The sequence below is a fragment of the Uloborus diversus genome, chromosome 3, assembly GCF_026930045.1.
Source record: "Uloborus diversus isolate 005 chromosome 3, Udiv.v.3.1, whole genome shotgun sequence".
Classification (NCBI taxonomy): Eukaryota; Metazoa; Arthropoda; class Arachnida; order Araneae; family Uloboridae; genus Uloborus; species Uloborus diversus.
The window spans coordinates 95,416,067-95,427,267 of record NC_072733.1 but is presented as its reverse complement, the minus strand read 5'-3'; positions in this window follow the sequence as shown (position 1 = coordinate 95,427,267).

The window sequence follows — 11,201 nt, the reverse complement described above, 5'->3', positions numbered from 1 at the left end:
TTTAAGATAGCATTCAGTAATTAGCAATTAACTGAGTTCAAATCAAGGGTAATTTTAAGTTTCAAAATAATGATGATGATAATATTAACAATAATATGAACTACTACTACTACTACTAATAATAATAATAATAATAATAATAATAATAATAATAATAATAATAATAATAATAATAATAATAATAATAATAATACATTTATTATTATATTTTTAACATTGAACCATTGATTATTTGTCTTCTCTTACTTTGTGTAGATGTTTTGTTTCATTTTCCAGCAGTAGTTTTCTTGTTATGTGGAAAAAAATGGTTTATATCAGGGTCTTCTTTTTCTTATAACAGCAATATTTTTTTCCCAAATAAATCATTACCTATAATTACCACTTCAATGTGAGCAGCAGTATTTAATAAATTAATAACTAAAACCCATTCTCCTAAAAGTGTGATCATAGTTATTAATTACATTCTGAAGTCAAATAGTATATATTTATTTCACTTCAGAATGATAAAATTATTTAAAAACATCCAGTAATATTGCTGTACTGATTATTTTGTTTATTTTGACAATAAGATTTGATTTCTACAGTCCTGGAAAAAACGGAACCGTTTCTTTTTTGCATGCCATTTTCCCTTGAGGCACATAAAATGTGCCTTTATTTTTTTAATAATTTATGTGCGAGATAAAATATCGATGAATTGTGAAATTTACAGATAGTCTGCATATTAAAATGAGCACAAAAACGTTGAAATTTCCAACAAACAATCCCTTTTGTTAAACACTGATTTTTAATCAGCATGTGAATTTAACTATGTTCACTAATTATCCTTTAATTTGATCCAGTCGTAATTTTGTAATTAAATTGAGAAAAATGCATCTCGCGCGCGCAATGTCAACTATTTCTTTGATATTTTTGCTTAGTATATCTAACCTGCTAAGATTATAGAACAGTCTAGCTTTTATGCAAGAACCAACTCATCAAAAAATAAATACTTTAAATGGTTGAAAATATTAATTAACTTTTGCTTATAAATTACAAAATTTATATCGATCTATGTATATATATATATATATATATATATATATATATATATATATATATATATATATATATATATATATATATATATTTTTTTTTTTTTTTTGTTAAATCTCAAACGACCTCATATTTTTATCAAGAACTAAATTGGAGAAGACTGCTAAGGTGGTTCTGTCTTCCTCAAAAGGCTACTGTTCTCATTTAATTCATTGAAACTGAAATTTAATCTACTATCTGATATTTTTGAAAAGAACTAAAAAAATTGACTTAAATAATTTTCACGGCCATCACTAATTACAGAGCGAAGAAGCAAAAGCTATAGACCATGAAATGGATATATGTTACCTTTTAAACCTTTCCGTTTACACAATTTACCCTATGATATGTACCAAATGAGTAGAAATGTGTGCGTGTGCGTGTGTGTGTCTAAACTCCAAAAATCAAACATTTACTTCATTTTAATAATGCTCAATAAAGTTCTTATTTCATTGGCAAGTTTTCTTTACTTTTCAGGAAAATATAAGAATTTTGTATCTAACGATTAAGAAAAATATTGGTTTACTGTAAAAAGAACTTCGTATATTGTTTTCTTTTTATAAATATATATATATATATATATATATATATATATATATATATTTATTTCAAATTTTACAATTAAAAAAAACTCTAATAGCAGTTTTATATTTTTCTCTGTCTGGTATTATCTTAATTACATTGGTGCGAGAATACTTGGAAATTAACTAAGCAATTCTCAAAATTAAGTTGTTATTACATACGGTATAACTTCTTAGAAAACTAGCGTAAATTAGTTGAATGCAGAACGAATCTTCCCTATTAAGTAAAATATGCTCAACTAAAGCAGTTCTTATTATCGAAAGTATTTTGCAGTCATAAGTCCTTTTTAATTGAGTAGGTAATGACTACCTGAAAATTACCCAAAAAAAAAACATCAAAGAAGATATGACTTGAAAAATATTTAAATAATTTTCGTTAATGACAAATCAGAAAGTTGAATTCATTTATCTTTATAATTTTACCCCCGCCATGTTCATTATTATTGAACGATTTACAAACAGTAAAAAAAAAAAAAAAGCAGAACGTCTAATTAAGTTTAAAAAGTAAAAGTACTCTAAAACACATTTCTGTCCATTATTGGAGGACATTCGATGTTCAGATAAAAGTAGTTTTTTAGTATTCCTGATGCGCCTAATTAAAGAGAAACCTATTATGTTTCCAAGACCAATGATTATTGAAATAAATGTTGAAAATATTTTTAAGTATCATTGGAGAAGTTTTATCGCGAGCAATAATGATGTAATTAGATTTTTAATTTAGACGAACTCCTGAGACTACTTTATAACAAAAGAGAAGTTGACACATCATACAAAAACTCAATATTGGGAAGCGAAGATTGTTTATTTTGATTCATTAAAAAGTAATTTTCTTTAATTTACATACTCCATTCTCTTCATTTAATTTTTAGTATTGAAAGATGCTTCTCTCCCTCGCTGAAATCATTATTTTTTACACTCATGGCAAGTTTCCAACTAATTAATAACTTTCTATTTCTTCTCTCGGAAAATAATGTAAAAAAAGATTTGCAGAAGAATAAATAGCCAATCAATACTTTATATCAATAAAAATTTCATAAACAATGTTCAGTGATCTAATTAAATAAAGAAAATCTTGAGCTTATTTAGTTTTCAATGTGAAATAAGGAACTTGGATTTTTAAACTCATATTTGTTTGAAAACAACTCTAAGTAACGAAAATAATTTCTTTGAAAAGGGTTAGAGATTCATTTTAGAATGAAGGTTTCAACTAATAATGCCAAATTTTTCTGGGTATTTTTTTTTCTGGGTGAACTTGGTGAAAGCAAAATTTTTGAATCAATACATTTTTATTTACCAAAATATATAAGTAAAATTTAGGAACAACTAGACACCTAAAAGAGAAATGATGAAAAACTAGAATAACTAGTTAGTGATTGAGAATTCAACCACTTTTTCCCAACAAATATTTACTTATATATTAGTATCACATTGAGAAATTTTGGTTTGGATTGAAAACACCATAAATCAATAAAATACAACAGAAGACATAAAAAACAAATGTCCGCTTATCCCCTTACTGAGTGAGATCTCTACAGGTACCCACACGACGCAGCTTCAAAATCCTGCAGAAATGTAAAAAGTGCAAACGGACAGATTTAATCTGATCTTAAAAGTCTGTTATTTTTAAATCTTCAAAAACTAAAACATTTATTACTATCAACATTTATTATCGTCATCAATGTGAACATTTGTAAACTATAAATAACTTACCTGACAAAATTTTAATATTTATTTTCTGTTCATTTCCTGAATTTTCAAGAGCTTTGATTTCCAGCAATGAACAACTCTGTAAGGTTACTCTAATAAAGCGGCGTTCATATGCCTCCCTCAGAAGGAGACTTAACATGCCTAGATCTTTCAAGTGCTGAGATATTCCGTACTTTTTTTATCCTTTATTATTTTTTTTTTAACTTTCTGCGCAGCGTATCCTTTCTTGGAAAAATTCCTATAACCAAAATGTATTAAGTATTCATAAATACTGAGAACAAGAGCTGATGCTCTCCTTTTCTTTTATTCGAGTAGCATAGAAGCATTTGAAAATTCTACATTTGTTGATGCCATTATTATCACTTCCGGAAAACTTGCTTCCGAGGGTATTGCTCAAGCTCAAGCTAAAACAGATTAAAAGATTATAAAAACGACAATAAATAAAAACGTGAATAAACTGAGCCTAAAACAACCTCAATACAGTCATTGACTTTTGCTGAGCAAAAAAAAATCCAACTTTTTTTTATGCCAGGGGTGCAGATTACGATGTTTTGACAAACGCGCAAAAATGACGTAAACTCTTCAAAAAAGAATAATACAAAAAAGAGACCATAAGACAGTTTAAATGCAATTAAATAACTTCTTCGTATAACTGTGCATAGAAAAGTATTTAATAATAACAAAGCAAATATATAAAACTTTTTATGATTTTTCACGAACCTATTTTTCAAGAGCATTCGGTGAAAGCAAAAAAATTTCGTGGTCCCTTTGCGTTCGTTATGAGCGAGTTTGACTGTTAAACTTTAGAATCAGAAAATAAATAATTATATATCGTTGCTACAAACAGTTTTATTGTTATACAACAGTACAACAGTTAGTGTTATATATATATATATATATATATATATATATATATATATACATATACATATATATATGGACCTTTTGAATGTTAATAAAATTAGTACTTCCGTCTATACTTTTGGACTTGCAATTGCATTTTGTGAGTCATTATATCACTTTTTCAAGCTGTTTCAAAAAACTGCTGATGGTGAGATATTACCATGAGATATTACCTAGCATTAACTATGATATATTTTTCCATGTATTTCTATTTTTTTCCCGATTGATTCTTTTTTTTTTAGTCATTTAAAGTTTTTTTATTTAAAGCAATTGAAATATTTCATTCGCCAGAGAAAAATACGGTGTCAGCAACTGAACTCTTTTACTGCCTTGGTTCCCGGCAGAAGAAAAAGAAGAAATAAATAACATATAGAATACGCGTGAATTGTTTTGACTGCTCCGCAAAAGAAATCGTTTGTTGTTCAGACACCCTTTACGAAGCAAGAACGAAAATTATATGTTAACACTAAAAATACGAAGTTGCGGTTAAGGAAAATGAGTTGCCGCTTAAAAAAAGAACGTAAACCGGTAATATAGCTATTCAAAGAGCAAAGAAGAACCAGCCTTGGAAGAACGCCTTACTATTCAAAACTACCCCAAAACCTTTTTTTTTTTCTTCATAATGAGTGTTCGTGATATTTAAGCATGCGTTAATAGCTAGACATTCCTGAAGCAGATTTATGTACATAATTTGCTTTTAAAGTTATGTGCGTATTTTTTGCGGATATAAATATTTTTCGAACTGCAAGCATTTTAAGTAAGCTGAAATAGTGAGGATTGTTCGAAGGTTAAAAAACGTTCTCAAGTAAAAGATATTCAACTGTATTTCTTGTGCATGTTATTATTTCTGAAAATGAAGCTTCAGAAACGAGATAAGCTCAAAGGAAAAATTTCCTAAATAATTTCCATTAAAGTTAGTGAAAAGGAAATATGTACCCAGGTTGTTAAGATTTCCGTTTCCAATCTCACAAACGCTCGGTATTTAGGAAGTTTTTAAGAAAAAATCTTGCCCAATTATTTTTTGTTGAACAGACCGGTGGTGTGGTTTTTTCATCGGATTTCTGTGAACACGGACGCCCCAATGGGTAATCACAGGAGGTCACTGTGAGATCCGACATTTTTTTCTTATTCGCCAAATTTTGACTGACGATTCGGCAAATTCGGCAACAGCGTTATATTATATCCAATGTTTTTTTTTTCTTTTTGATTTCTTAAGTGAATCCTAATGTCTCTTCTCATTAGAAACAGGTACAAGGAACGCCACAATGGGAGACCACAGTGACATCCAAAAAACCCTCGTTCAGCTAATTTTGCCTACGATTCGGTAAATTTCAAGAGAGAATTGCAACATTGCTTTTTTTAAAAATATTTTTTAACAATGCCTGGTATTTCATCTCATTTGATGTAAAGTAGGTATGTGTGCATGCTCGTATTGTATCATTCGGTAAAATTCAGAGTTTCATCCGGTAATTTGAGAATTTTCCTTTTTCCCAAAATTTCAGCTCCGAGTGCCCCTGCCCTAGTAGGTATGAGTGCATGATCATATTTATCAATCAGTGAAATTTCAAATTTCATTAAGTAAATTGAGAATTTTCGTCCGTTTAAAAATTCCAGTTCGGGAGCTCCCCTTCCTGTGAATACAGTTACTTTTTAAGATCTCACTCCAACCAAACATTTCGATCAAGTTTTTGTTGAACAATATTTTCTGATTAGTTTCCTCTAATAATCTTAAAGATACAAATATAAAGGAAGAAAATACAACAATTTTTTTTAGCGGATACTAAGCAGTAAAAACGAAAAATTATTATATCTTTGAAATTATTTTTCCGAAAATTACTGTATTACAAGGGTGAAGTGCAACACAGTAATCAGTAAAAGAAATATTGCCATTATTTTTATTTCTATGTTGACATAAAAACTAACCGCAATAAACATAATACTAAGAATTCAACTCTATTAAATATTTCTTTATAAAAGAGAAACCTAAATATTATTGTTAAGACTGGCATAAATAAATTAATCAATTCTTTTTATTCAGTGAAAGACATTATGAATGGTTCACCACTCTTTAAATATTGATGTTTTTAATAAACTGTTTCTTGTTTAATATCAATAGATCATTGAACAATTAACCTTCGAAATCAGTAGCAGTGTCAATAAAATTCTTCCTACGTACAATAGTGGGTTCTCACATAAGCTTGTATAAAAAATTAAAACTGAGATACGGGGGCTTTAAGTAAATTTTTATAGAAATTTGAAATATGATAGTGAAAATTTGAAATCGATACTAAAGACAATATGGGCTTTTGATTAAAATTTCTCTTTATTAGTTTTTCTAGGTATTTATTCTATTACTAGTGGTACCCGCACGGCTTTGCCCGTAATAGAAAAATTAAAAGGTCTTTTGGTTCGCCTGTATATTTAGAAATTATGTATGGTGAATTTTCTCGCCAATTGGCTTGTACCCATGTTACGGTTCCACGTTATGATAATTTCATATCTCGCCAATAGGCTTGTGCCCATGTTACGGTTCCACGTTATGATAATTTCGTAATTTACTCGTCCATCTTATGATTTTTTTGTTCTTAAAATTGGAATAGAAAAAGAACCACATCGAATTTCGAAAAATCGCTTCGAGGTGAACACCCCCATGCTGCAAACTAACTTTGTGCCAAATTTCATGAAAATCGGCCGAACGGTCTAGGCGCTCTGCGCGTCACAGAAATCCAGACATCCTCCGGACAGAGAGACTTTCAGCTTTATTATTAGTAAAGATTGCATTATTAAGTGCTTTATTGCGAGTTTAAGGAATCATTTTGACAGTAAAAGAAACTTTAAGCACATCTTTTTCAAGAAAAAGTCTTGTATTGCTTGAAAGTCAAACATCCAATTTACAGACGGAAATGGAAGTATCTATGAGCTTTCAGGGATATCAGCTTTTGTAGATGTGTGTTAGCCTCTAAATTAAGCAGTCACACTAAAATGAACGGAACACGCTCATCAGATATTTGATTTCCCCCTGATTTGGATAGACTGGTTTCGACAAGACGTTGCTAGAAAATTTCACTTTAAATTAAATGGAGGGAAAAGAAAAAAATGTTGAATTTTCCATAACATTAAAAGAAAAAAAAAAATCTTATTTTTCGTTTTGTTTGACACAAGTATCGGAATTGGGGCACCCCATTCCAAAGTATGTAAGATTCACCTCCCTCTTATTTTTTTAATACTAAAAAAATTTGCATATATATATATATATATATATATATATATATATATATATATATATATATATATATATATATATATATATATATATATATATATATATATATATATTGTTACAAATCCTGTAAATAGTAATCATTGTAGTAACGTAACCTGTAAATAGTTTCCCGTAATGAATATACAACCCCTTTTCATTTCGCTAAAGTATATGACCCCCTATTTCCTTTTCTTTTCATTGATAAAATTTGATAACGGTCTACGCATTTTTCGAAGCAGAAAGAATGTTGTGGAAAATTCTTCGATGTTTATAAAAGCCGTTAGCGATGGATAAACAGTTGAGTTTCGATTGAGATTTCGAACGGAGAGCATATTTGCTCTGTTTATAGCGAGGCATTTCGCTGTGTTGTTTTCGTATTTGGAAGTAAATACGTGTGTAAACGTTGAGTTTACGGTGTTGTGTGATAATTGCTTAATTGCTGATGAATAATTTAGCAGTTGTTGACGATCTTTCCTGTACATAGTGTAAATAAATTTTCTGTGTTTTTATCAAGAACTGTGTCTTCATTTCAAGAAAGTGGAAGTCGCACCGAATCCGTTACAATTTGGCGCCCAACGTGGGGCTTCTTCTGGACTTTCTTGGAGTAAGTGTGACTTTGGACATTTTTTCATAAAGACTGTTTGAATTTATAGACTTTGTTTTTATGGTGATTACTCGCGCAATGGATGACCAATTAAAACAACTTCTGGAAGCAATTAATGCTGTGAAAAGCGACTTGACTGAAAGTTTGGCGGCTAATCAAGAACAATTAAAAAATGATATGGCGGCTAATCAAGAACAATTAAAAAATGATATGGCGGCTAATCAAGAACAATTGAAAAATGAATTGGCGGCTAATCAAGAACAATGGAAAAGTGATTTAATGGTGCTGAAAAATGATTTAGCTTCTAACCAAGAGGAAATTAAAAACGACCTTACTTCGGTAAAGACTGTGATGGAAAATAAATTTAATGAGATAGAGCATCGAGTTGATGCTTTTGATGAAAAACTTGAAACAGTAGAAAACCGTATCGCAACAGTTGAAAATCATGTGGATGAGAAAATTAAAAACATGGAAAGGAGATTGGCGACCGCGGAAAGCAGTTCTGTACAGTTTGGCGCTCCCACATCGGTTGCTCGACCGTCCATTAAACTTGCCACATTTGATGGGAAAAGTTCGTGGCAGGTGTACAAGACCCAATTCATGATAGTGGCGGAAGCGAACGGATGGGACTCTGCTACCAAGGCCTGCCATCTTGCAGCATCCCTGAGAGGTGACGCAGCGGACATTCTTCAGACCCTTCCGGACAGCCAGCGCCTGGATTTCGCCGCCCTCACAGCTGCGTTGGAGCTTCGCTTCGGTGAGAAGTGCCAGAAAGATTTCAGCCGACTCCAGTTGAAGTCCCGTTTCCAGAAAACTGGGGAAACCCTGCAAGAGCTTGCGGCGGACATCGAGAGACTGTCTCATCTTGCTTTTTACGACTGCCCTGCGGATGTTCGAGACAACCTGGCACTCAACTACTACATCGACGGGGTTCGAGATCCGGAAATCCAGAAAGCTCTACGGATGGCGGATGTCAAAGACCTGAATTCTGCTGTTGTGTATCGATGAGATACGAGGACGCCCAAGAAGCAACCCGTGTGGATCGCCATCTAATCCGGACTCAGGAAGCTGATGAGTCTGATTCCAGGTCGTCCCATCTCGCTGAACTTGAGAGACAACTCGGTGACTTGACAAGACATCTGAGCAGCATAACAGCCCGAAAGAAACAAGAGCAGAAGTGCTGGAAATGCGGTAGTGAAGGACACCTGCGAAGGAGTTGTCCGGCTCGCCAAGCTACGCGAGGGAAGGAAATCACCACCACTAGAGCTCTGCAGATTTCCTCTTCTAGTAGTGGCAGTGATGGACTTTTCATTTACGCACATGTAAATGGGAACCCCTGCAGACTGATTGTCGACACTGGAGCCAATGTGACAATCATTAGGACAGATGTGGCTCGTGAATTTGGATTGAAACTGCTGTGGACATCGCCACGCGTAAGTCTCCAGACTGTGACAGGTGACAAGACCGAGATTGACGGTAAAGTGGACTTGGAAATAGTGTTTGGGAATGCCACCTACCATCATACGGCATTCGTCACTAATATCACGGACCCCTTCATTCTCGGATTGGACTTTTTGAAGAAATATGACTTCACTCTCGACTTCAAGACTAATGAGCTGCACTCGATGAGAGAAGACATAGCCGTTTTCCCTGCAGAAAGTGATGTAAAATCCGCTCATCAAATAATAGCCCAAACAGATATATCGATTCCCTCAAGGTCAGAATCATTAATACCTGGCTCCCTTGAAGAAAGCAATAGTTTTCGACTTGGACTCATTGAATACCCTAACCTAAGCAACAACCTAAAAGGAGTGCTGGTAGCATCTACGCTTGTGGACCTTTCTATGGATGTAATTCCTGTGAGAGTCGCCAACGTGAGTGAAAGGCCAAGGAATATCCGAAAAGGTGAAGTGTTGGCAACTTGTACTCCAGTAAACTGCATCATTAGAAGAATCAATTCCCCCGAGACTGTGTCTTCTGAGTCCTTGACATCGAAGTTAATTGGGAGTGCGCCATTATCGAAAGATCAAAGAACTGCTGCGGAACAATTGGTGGATGACTTCAAGCATCTGTTTTCATCTACATCGGAGGATGTTGGCCGTACGAATTTAACGCAGCATAGGATCTACACTGGAGAACACCCCCCTATTAAACAGCATCCAAGACGACTACCGTTTGCCAAGAAGGAAGAGGTTGAGACCCTCCTGAAAGAGATGAAGGAGAATGATGTAATCGAACCCTCATCCAGTCCTTGGGCCTCTCCCATCGTCTTGGTCCGAAAGAAAGATGGCTCCACCAGATTTTGTGTCGATTACCGACGGCTGAATGAAATCACCAAGAAAGACAGCTACCCTCTTCCACGGATAGACGACACCTTGGACACTCTTTCCGGACACAAGTGGTTTTCGACCCTGAACTTGAAGAGCGGCTACTGGCAGGTTGAGATACACCCTGATGACCGAGAGAAGACAGCGTTTACAACTGGACAAGGCTTATGGCAGTTTAAAGTGATGCCCTTCGGCCTCTGCAATGCACCAGCTACGTTCGAGCGTCTTATGGAGACAGTGTTAAGAGGACTTTCCTACGAATCCTGTCTGGTCTACTTAGACGATATCATCATCGTGGGACGCAGTTTCGAAGAACATCTGGCAAATCTTAGGAAGGTGCTGCAGAAGCTTAAGGAAGCCAATCTGAAGTTAAGCCCGTCCAAATGTAATTTGTTCCGCCGGGAAGTGAACTACCTTGGTCACATCATCTCTTCTGAAGGTGTACAAACCGATCCAGAAAAGGTATCTGCAGTCAAGAGTTGGAGTCGTCCCGAAGACAACCATCAGCTGCGAAGTTTCCTGGGGCTCTGCACGTACTACAGGAAGTTTGTAAAGGGTTTTTCCAACATTGCACGACCTTTGCATAAGCTGACGGAGAGCAAGCAAAAGTTTGAATGGTCCAAAGAATGCGAAGATGCATTTCTACGACTGAAGGAGGCTTTAACATCAACGCCTATCCTCGCCTATCCTCAGCCTGAAAAATCCTTCATCCTGGACACTGATGCGAGCAACGATTGCACCGGAGC